The 10617-nt window shown below is 48.5% G+C and overlaps 1 pseudogene; it reads right to left on the reverse strand.

Annotated features, from left to right (window-relative positions):
* Positions 1–362: 362 nt before the first annotated feature.
* LOC104874188 lies at positions 363–8124 on the reverse strand (annotated as a pseudogene).
* Positions 8125–10617: the final 2493 nt, after the last annotated feature.

Here is a 10617-nt window from a genome sequence, read left to right on the forward strand (position 1 = left end):
TGAGGTCTTATAGTGGGAAGGACCCCTGTGGCTGGCAAGTCACAGTGTCCCTCAGACCGCGGGAGGCAGAGGCCCTGGATTGGCACTGATTCCTAGTTTGGCTGGGGCAGGCCAGTGGGGATGTCTGGAGGGCGGCCCAGAGACGCGGCAGGGAGCAAGCCGACCGTCAGGATGAAGGGAGGCACTGCCTATCCATGCCATGGGGTCCTGCGGGCGCTCCTCCACCCGTGAAGGGGCCCCGCCAGGCCGTGTCCCTCTCGTGATCCCCCAGGCAAAGCTGTGAAAGCAGCTCACCTCCAGGAGGGCTTTGGATTCTGGGGGGCCCACCTCGCTGGGGGAGTAGCTGGCGCTGAACCACTGACTCAGGGAGCGCTGGGGGTCACTAGGGGGCTCCGGAAGGTCACCCCTGCCCGGGGAGGCCTGGGGTCCTGAGGTCCATTTGTGTGGGGGCACTGGTGGCTGGGAGACTGGTGCTGGGGACACTCAGGCAGGTGAGGGAATGGGAACGCTCTCACCTCAGAGGGCGCGGGGACAACCCTCGGGAGTCGGCTGCCAGCCGGGGCTGTGCCGGCGGAGGAGCCGCTAGGAGGGACGGGGCGCAGCGGGGTCTCCCTGGGGCGGGGAGAGTCACTGCCCCTGGGCGCGGTGGGCGGCATCCAGAAGAGGCCGGGGCTTCGCTGCAACCCCCTTCGCCTTTCGGGAGGCCTCCCAGCTGGTGGCCCGGGCCGGGAGCGGAAGCGCGACTCATCCCCGTAAGAGGGAGTGCGGCCGATCAACCTGTATCAGTTCTTTGGCGTGAGGGCCGGGGTGCTACCCTCGGAGGGGTGGTCTCACAGCTCCCCTTGCCTGGCGAGCTTTGTAAGGCCCTGGTGCCCACTGCTCTGGTTCTGCTAGTCTTCTGCACCCAGGGCGGGTCAAAGCCTGGTACGGTGGGCCGGGCGCCCACGGGGCTGCCTGACGGTCTCATCCATATAAGAAGCCCTGGCCTTGAGCCGGCAGCCGCCGGGCAGCGGTGCTGAGGGTGGAGGGGCCTGCGTCCCAGAGCTGCGGGGCTCCGCCCAGGTCACCACTGAGCCAATGGCAGGGCAGGGGCGGGGCAGTCTCTGGAGCGCCACCCCATCCCAAAGACAGAGGGTCTAGTCCCTCCTCCTGGGGGAGCTGCCATCCCGGAACACTGTGGAAGTTTGACTTTTTTCCCAGTTGTTATGATGGGACAAACATTTAACGAATAAGTTAAAAGGCACTTCTAGCAGTGTGTTCGACAAATATTTATAGAGTGACTGGGATGTGAAGGAGAGATGGCACCAACCAGGAAACAAACCCCAGGGTGTGGGCGGGAGACAGTTCCCTGTATTTGTGAGTTCGTATGCGGGGTAGGTGACGATGGCCAGCATGGACCCCATGCCTACCTCGTGCAGTGAGCTTTCCAAGCATCGTCTCACTTAATCCTCAACAGCCCTGTGAAGTAGCTTTGATTATATCCATTTTACAGGTCATAAATCTGGCCTTCAAAAGGTGAAGTCATGTGCGGGTCACACCTAAAAAGCTAAAAGAGTGGGAGGGGAATTTGAACCTGACAGGAATCCAGCTTGTGCACTTAACCACTGCTTCCTGGGGGCTGCCACCCTATCCATTCTCCTGTCCCTGCAGCCTTGGGTTATCTTCCTACCCGAGCATCTCAGGCGTTGGATGTGACCGTAGGCGCGTCCTCCCCGCGCCTCCTCCCCGCGCCTCCTCCCCGCGCCTCCTCCCGAGTCTGGGCCCCTCGGCTGGCTGGGGTGCACCCAAGGCCCTAAGCTGCAGCCTGGGACTCAGCCAGAGAAGTGGCCGGGGAAGTGGGCTCTAGTGACGCGTGCTCGGCGTGTGCATCCAGCAACCAGCAGCTGGAAAAAACTACGTATTTAATGTGTCCAATTTGATGAGCTCGGAGCGCTGCCTGCACCCAGGAAGCCATCACAGAAGTCACTGTAATAGACATGCCTATCACCTTCAAAAGTTTCCTTGTGTTTTGTATTGTTCTGAGGACATAACATGATACCTAAGTACCTTTTGAAGCGCACTGTACAGTTACTAATATAGATGTTATGCTTGGCAGATCTCTGGAATTAGTCATCTTACATAACTGGAACTTTACACCTAGTGAACAACTTTATTTCACCCTTCTCCCACTCCTGGCAACTTCTACTCTCTGCTTTTTTTTTTTTTTTTGTACTGGGATTGAACTCAGGACCTTGTGCTTGTGATGCTGGTGGCAGAACCATGGAGCTAAATCCCCAGCCCAGCCCTCTTTTTTGGGGGGGACTAGGTCTCTATATAGTTCAGATTGGCTTTGAGTTCACTATGTAGCCTAGGCTGGCCTCAAACCAGCAGCGATCCTTCTGCCTCAGCCTCCCAAGTGCTGGGATTACAGGTGTGTGTCACCATGCCCTGCTAGTCTCTGCTTCTATAGATTTGATGTTTTAAACATCGTGTACCTCATGTTATAGTTTGGATCTTGAATGTCCCCCGAAAACTCACATATTAAAGGCTTGGTCCTCAGCCTGTGGCGGAACCTTGAGCAGGTGGGCCTCATGGGATGAAGTCAGGTTTTGGAGTATGGGAAGGAGAGGACTCCGGCCCCTCCCTCCCTCTCTTTGCCTCCCATCACCTAAGGTGAACAGGCCTCCTGGCCATGTGCTCCTGCTAAGGTGTGCCTTGCTGCCACAGGCTCAGAGCGACAAGGCCAAGTTCAGGGACTGAAAGCTCTGAAACTGTGAACCGAACAAACCTTGCTTTCTTAAAAGTCGATTATCTCTAGTGCCTTTTTGCAGTGATGAAGAGCTGACTGACATCTCGTGCCCTCTCACTGGCGTATCTCACCAAACATTGCATCCTCTAGGTTCATCTATGCTGTCATACGTGGCAGGGTTTCCTTCTTTATTGGACCGAGTGATCTTCCTCACATGGATACACCATATTTTCTTTTTTCTTCAAGCAAAATATTTATTGGTACAATTAGATGTACATAATGATAATATTCATCATAGGGAATTTGTACCTGTACATGATATATCTTGCTTCTTTTTTTCCCAAACCCTTTCCCTCTGTCTTCCCCTCCGTATTTGCAAAAGATTTGTTTCTATTTTTTCTTGTCTCTTCTCGCCCCCCCTTCACCTCATTTGGACCTTTCCTGCCCATTTCCCGATATCTATTATACATTGTGGTCCTTATTTCCGCTTGAGGTTTCTTGCATCAGAGAAACAATGTGGTATTTAAATATGCGTGCGGGATTCATTTCCCTTAACAGTATGGTCTCAAGGTCCATCCATTTAGCTAGAAATGTCTCAAGCTTATCCTTTAGAGCTGAACTTCTTTAGAGAACTAATTGTATAAAGAAACCACATCTTTATCCGTTCATCCGTTGATGGGCATTTGGGTTGTTTGCAAGATTTAGCTATTACAAACTGCGCTGCTATAAACGTGGGGATGCATATATCACGGTGGTGTGATGGTTTTAATTCTTTCGGGAAGACATCAAGAGGGGAATAGCTGGGTCAAATGGAACCTCTAGTTTTAGGTGTTTTGTTGTTGTTGTTGTTCTGGGATCAAACTCAGAACCTTGCACTTGCCAGGAAATACTGTGTCACTGAGCTACATCCCCAGCCCTAATTTTAGTTTTGAGGAATCTCCACACTGATTTCCACAGTGGCTGTACCAGTCTACACTCCCGCCAACCGTGGAGAAGGGTTCCTTTTTCCCCACAGCCCTTCCAGCATTTGTTATTGATTTTTTTTTTGGTACCGGGGATTGAACTCGGGTCCTTGTGCTTGCGAGGCAGGCAGCAGAACCACTGAGCTAAATCCCTGGCCTTGGTTGATATTTTGATAACAGCCACTCTTTCAGGAGTGAGATGGAATCTGTGTTGTTTTAATTTACTTCTCTTGAATGACTAGTGATGTGGAACATTTTTTCATATATTTGTCCTTTCTACTTTTTCATCTGAGAAGTCTCTTCATTTTAGATGCCCATTTAGATACCCTTAAAATTGGGGAGGGTCTGATATTTTTGAGTTCTTTATATATTCTAGATATTAGTCCTTTGAGGAACAGCAGGCAAAAATGTTTTCCCATACTGTGGGTTGTCTCTTCACTCTGTTGGTGGCTTTTTTTTTTTTTTTTTCTGTGCAAAATGAGATCCCAGTTGTGGATTCTTTGCAATATTTTCTGTGCAGTTGGGATTTTGTTCAGAAAGTCTTTGCTTACCCCTATGTCTTCAAGAGCTCAACCTCTTCTATCTGCCAGTAGATTTAGTGTTTCTGGTTTAATATTTAGATGTTTGATCCATTTTGATTTTAGTTTAGTACAAGGTGAAAGATATGGGTCTATTATTTTTTTTTTTTTTTTGGTACAAGTGATGGAACTCAGGACCTTGCACTTAGGAGGCAGGCAGTGGCATCACTGAGGTAATCCTGGGCCCAATATAGGTCTAATTTTAATCTTTGACATGCGGAAGGCCAGTTATTTTAGCACCATTTATTAAAGAGGCTATCTTTCTTCCAGTGAAGGTGTTTGGCTTCTTTGTCTAAGGTAAGGTGGCTGAGTGTGCTTAGAGTTGTTTTTGCATCTTCTAATCTGTTCCATTGATCCTTGGGTCTGTTTTTTTGCCAGTGCCATGCTATTTTGCTTGTTTGTTTGACAACTGTAGCTCTGTAGTATAAATTCAAGTCAGGAATTGTGATGCCCCTTGCCCTGCCTTTGTTGCCCAAAATTGCCTTTGCTATTCTAGGTCTCTTCTCGTTCCAAATGAATTTTAGGATTGCTTTCTCTAATTCTTACACAGCATTTTCTTCAGTCATTCATCTGTTGATGGGCATTTTGGTTTCCAAATCTTAGCTATTATAAATAATGCTGCAATGATCAGAGGAGTACAGATATTTCTTCAAGATTCCGATTTCTTTCTTTTTTTGTTTTTGAGTCAGGTTCTCACTGTGTAGTTGAGGTTGGCCTTGAACTCATTCTTGTCCTGCCTTGGCTTCCTGAGTGCTGGGGTTATGGGTATGTGCTATCGTGCCCAGCTCCAGATCGTGATTTCAGTTATTTCGTTAGTATTTAAACCCAGATGTGAAGTTGCTGGGTCACATGTTACTTCTATTTTTAACTTTGAGGAACTGCCCTGTGGTCTTCTATTGTGACTGCATTGTATTTCCTTCTTATAAACAGCGTACAAAGGTTCCTTTTCCCCACATCCTTGACTACATTTGTTAACTTCTGTTTTTTGATGATAGCTATTTTAGCAAGGGAGGTTATACCTCATTGTGGTTTAGAGTTGCACATCTCTGACATAAGTGCTATCGAGCACCTTTTCATGTAGTTATTGGCCATTTGCATGTCTCATTTTGAAAAATGTCTGTTTAGGTCCTTTGCCTCCTTTTTTGGGGGGAGGGTACCAGGCATTGAATTCAGGTCCTTGCTTTTGAGGCAGGCGGTGGAACCACTGCGCTAAATCCCTCAGCCCCTGTGCCTACTTTTTAGTCAGATTAGTTTTCCCTCTCCCTCCTTTTCTCTCCTTCCTCTCTCCTTCTTTCCTTTCCTTTTCTCATTCATCATTCATTCATTTCTGTATCATGAGCTCAGTAGAGTATAGTGGCACACACCTGTTGTCCAAATACTCTAAGAGGCTGATGCAGGAGGATTGAAAAAAAAAAGGCAAAGTTGGGATGTAGCTCAGTTTAAAGCCCTGGGCTCATTCTCCAGTACTTGGGAAAAGAAGTGAGATGTTTGAGGGAGAAGTATTGAAGAGACAGTTCTAGGAAAGAAGTCCCGGAATTTTTTTTTTTTTTTGGTACCGGGGATTGAACTTGAGTCCTTGCGCCCACCCAACTGCTGAGCTAAATCCCCAGCCCCCACCCGGAAGTATTTTGAAGGACAGTGCAATCAGGGAAAAGATATGTAACTGTTAAAATTTACATTCTTTCGTATTAATTTCTGCTTCCTTGAAAAATAAATCTTTTCCCTGTGATGAATGTTATCATTATGTATATCTAAAAGGTACCAGTAAGTATTTGCTTCACAAAAAAGAGGGCTGGGGATTTAGCTCAGTGGTTCTACCGCCTGCCTCACAAGCACAAAGTCCTGAGTTTGATCCCTGGTACCAAAAAAGACGAACAAAACAAACTTAATAGTCCTACTGTTTCCTATGTAGTCAAAATGCCAGCTCAGACATGGTGATGTCAGAGGCAGACCCCCTACACCATTTTTAGAGGATAGGGTGGTCATTCATTTTTTCTTTGGACAGGGTCTCACTGTGTAGTTCAGGGTGGCCCTGAAGTCGACTGGTAGTTCATCTTGGTAGCTTCCTAGGAAATTCATAAAGCACATTTCTGCATGTGTTTGGGTGGCGGACCACAGGGGTGTGACTTGGGGACTGGATGTGGTCCCCAGCCTCCTCCTTTTGTGTGACCTCCCCCTCTTCCTGATCTGTGAGATGAGCAGCTTCCTTTGATCACTGTGTTGCTTCTGCCCTGGAGCTGGCCGACCATGGACTGAATCCCCGGAAGACGTGAGCCGAAATTAACGTCTCCTTCACGTTGTGGATGTTGAGTATTTCTTGGAGCAGTGGTAAAGATGTTGCATCAGTGAGATTGTAGGGGAAGAATTTGTCTTTTGTGGAGAGTACAGGCTTTTTTTTTTTTTGTAGCAAAAATTACGGATGGGATTGTGGTGAAGCCTTTGTTTCTGTGATACTTGAAACTGAACAGAAGGCCTTCACACCAGGCTTTATCCCCAGTCCCCGTTTTTTAAAATTTTGAGACAAGGTCTTGCTAAATCGCTTGAACTTGTGATCTTCCGCTTTAGCGTTCCAGAGTGCTAGGGTTACGTGTGTGCCTCCATCCCCGGATCAAGTTGGTTTTGTGTGTGAATGTGTGAGGTAGTGGAGACTGGAGCCAGAGCCTCATGCGTGTGGGGGAAACGCTGTACCACTGAACTGGATGCCTATCCCCCTAGGGCACCGCTTTTACCAGCAGAAGAGATGATCCTGGTAAGGCCAGAAACCAAGGCAGCTTTTAAAATTAACTCTGCTATCAGTGCTTGCCAGGGATCGCTCATGTAGAAACAGGCACCCTTGCTACCACTCAGTGACTTTTATGTTCGGCCCCAGCGTAGGCAGCCACACACTCAACTCTGGTGTCCGTTGGACTAGGTATCTTTTTGTTTCTTTAATGTTGTAGCCGAGGAAACCTGAGCTCAGGCAGGGTAACTTGTGTAAGCAAAGGCCTAGAATGAGTTCTGTCTTAGTTCAGATTCCATGTTCTTTCCTTCCTGGTACACCACTTATTGCTGCTCATGCACGGGGTGCCAGTGGGCAGAGTGCTTCGCGGGTTCCCCGTCTGCAAGGCCCTCAGGGTGAGGACTGACTGCTGTGCCCTTGCTAGTGTGAGCACGAAGGAGGCCAGGTTCCACCACTAAGTCCAGGGGCCTACACAGGGCTGGACATGTGAACCCCAAGAAGGTTAGAAGCTGGGGAGGTGTGAGATGCCAAAAATAAGGATTAAAGATTTGTTTTTGGTACCAGGGATCGAACTCTGGACCTTGCACTTGCAAGGTAGGCACAGTGCCACTGCTAAATCTGCAGCAAGGATTAAAGATTTGTTTTTTTTGAGACAGGGTCTCACTATGTAGTGGAGACTGAACTGCAACTCACTATGTAGCCCAGGCTGGTCTCGAACTCACAGCGATCCTCCTGCCTCAGCCTCCTGAGTGCTGGGATTACAGGTGTACGCCACCATGCCTGGCTTTTTTTAAATTAAAGATCTTTTGATGGTATTTTGTCCTAATGAATACCAAACACCTAGGAAGCATATTTTGGAAAGTAAAACTTTGTCTGAACTTATAGGACTATATTAGCCTTTTACTTATTTATTTATTTATTTATTTGGTACCGGGGATCAAACTCAGGACCTTGTGTTTGCGAGGCAGGTGGCGGAACCACTGAGCTAAATCCCCAGCCCCTATGTTAGCTTTCCATGACTATAATAAGTGTATGAGACAAACTTATAAAAAGACAGGTTTATCTTACCTTACCGCTTTGGAGGTCTCGGTCCATCATAGACTCCACTGCTTTTGAGCCTGTGGCGAGGGATTGCATGTCTGGGAGCTCATGGCAGAGCAGAGGGGTCCTTATGGCCTGGGGGGGTGGCAGAGGAGGGTGCTGGATCCCCCGCCCCTTCAGGAGCGCACCTCCAGGGATGAGAGGCCTTCCCCTGGCCCCAGCTCTTACATTTCCACTGCCTTCCAGTGGTGCCAAGTGAGACTAAGCCTGCGACATGTGGCCTCGGCTCATTTTAGATGAAATCATACAAAGACCGGAAGCTGTGCCGCGCTGGACGGGCAGGACGCAGTCTGCGGACCTCATCATCTCTGATTGCTCTCATCGTGTCCCAGGGGTGACAACTTATCCCTCCGGCCCTGGAATGTACGGTACATCGGGCGCTGCGGTGCAGGTTTAAGGAAATTACCCTCCTTTGGGACGAAATTGCCAAAACGACATAAAATTTGAAAGACAGGTCCCGTTATTACTTAGGTGGAGCCCAGCCACCCCTACCCTACCCCCTTCATCGCTGTGGTCTGACGCCAACCAACTAGATCACCTTCTGTTTTAGTTTCTTACGCCCTGTAGTCGGGAGGGAAACACAGCAGCAGGATCCTGCAGGAACATTTCTGCGTACTCGACTTAAAACGCTTTTCATTATGCACAGTTTAGATATACCCAGGCGTAGAGAGTGCGCTCGACTATTTAGCCAGCCCCTCTCCTGAAAGCGGTGAGTGTCCTCCGGACAGAGGTCGCTGTGTGAGGATGTGGTGACAGGCTGCCATCTCCTCCCTGACTGCCACACCCTCGATCTGAATGTGCCACCGCGGGAGTCCTCTCTGAAAGCTCAAGTGACCTTGTAACAGAGATTTTCAAAGCACCGGAAGTGGTGATGGGCATGTAAAGAAAGATCTGTAGCTACAGTTCCAAGTCTCCTGAAGCCCCTCATCTATCACAGCCACCCTGCTGACGTGTCGTGGGTCCTCAGCCTAGAGGGGGGACTTCTGTTGGCTTCTGCAGTACTGGAAATCAGTCCTAATGGAGGTAGAGCCGCCGAAATGGACTGAGACACACTGTAACAGGAAGGTCTCTTCTCTTCTCTCCCTCCATTTTACCCAGTGAGCTTTGACTCCAAGGCCCCAGAAAGCGCGAGGCTGTGTAGTTTTTGTGGGGACCCTGGTAACGTGGTGCATGAGCCGCTGTGACCACTAGGTGGCAGGCTGGTGTAGAATGGAAACAGCTGCTGTCTGGTTCCTTTTATGGGCGCTGGCATTTTGATGGCTGTTTGCAGCATGCATTTTCTGGATTCAGATTGTAAGGTCTGGATGAACCTTGTGGATTTATAACCCTGGTTGCTGTTCCTTGTCACTTGTGCTTTTAGACCTTCAAACACAAAGACCAAGGGTCTTATTCCAGGTAACAGAACTATTTCCTTACTACCTTAATGTTATCCTAGACAGACATCTAGAATTGAGGTCAGAAGGCAAAAAAAATTTTTTTTCTTTTGAGACAGGGTCTTGCTATGTGGTTCAAGCTGGACTTGAAGTCACTATGTAGCACAGGCTGGCCTCAATCTTGCAGTGATCCTCCTGCCTCAGCCTCTTGAAGGTTGGGATTGCAGGCGTGTGCAGAAGCTAAAATTTTGGGTCCTTTCTGAAAGTTCATATAACATTGCAACATAGATTTTAAAAGAATCCAGAAGTGGTGATGGGTAAAGAAAGATTTATTAACTACAGCTTCTGGACAGACACTGCAGCCCGACAAGGGTGCTGTCCTTTTCATCGCTCAGTCTAACGTGGCCTCTCGGGGTCATCCCTGGTTGGGGTCCAGTTCTGTCTTCCCTCACCTTACTCCTTTCTGCTTTGGAGTGGTACTGCTTCCAGCGGTGGGGTTCAGTGTTTCAACCAAAGTAAAGCAGCCTTAAGATTGTACAGAGTCTGTTCGCCAAACTGATCTGACCACAGTGACCCATGGAGCGAGGAGGTTGCTGAACTTTCTCCTCTGATGCTGCCTCTGATGCTTGAACTCTCCGGGGTACACCCTCTTCTCCCTCCCACCAGCTCAGCTTGCTCTTTGATGGTCACTGCCTCTGGTTGAGTGTTGGGATTACAGGCAGGTGCCAGTATGCACTGGACTGGTGTTTTGGTTCACAGTTCCAACCCTGCTTTGTTACTCTCATTACCACGTTACTGACTAGGCTCCGCAATTAGCCCTCGACCTTCTTACCTATGCTACTCCTATTTCAAGATTCTTGATATTTCCAGGCATGGTGGTACATGCATGTAATCCCAGTACTTGGGAGGCTGAGGCAGGAGGATTGCCATGAATTTGAGACCAGCCTGGGCCACACCAAGAGTTCAAGGCCATCATGAACTGCATGGTGAGACTCTCAAAGAAGAAAAGCAAACAAAGATTCTTGATGTTGTTCACCTTCTGCTATATTCATTTCTTGTTTCTAGTTTGTTTTGGAAACCAATTAATAGAAAACTCAAGGATCTGTGCAGGCCAAATTTGAGGACTAGTAAGCGTTCAGCAAGCAGCTGAGTATGA

Source organism: Fukomys damarensis, unplaced genomic scaffold (genome assembly GCF_012274545.1).
Source record: "Fukomys damarensis isolate Sample0158 unplaced genomic scaffold, DMR_v1.0_HiC HiC_scaffold_27, whole genome shotgun sequence".
Taxonomy (NCBI): Eukaryota; Metazoa; Chordata; class Mammalia; order Rodentia; family Bathyergidae; genus Fukomys; species Fukomys damarensis.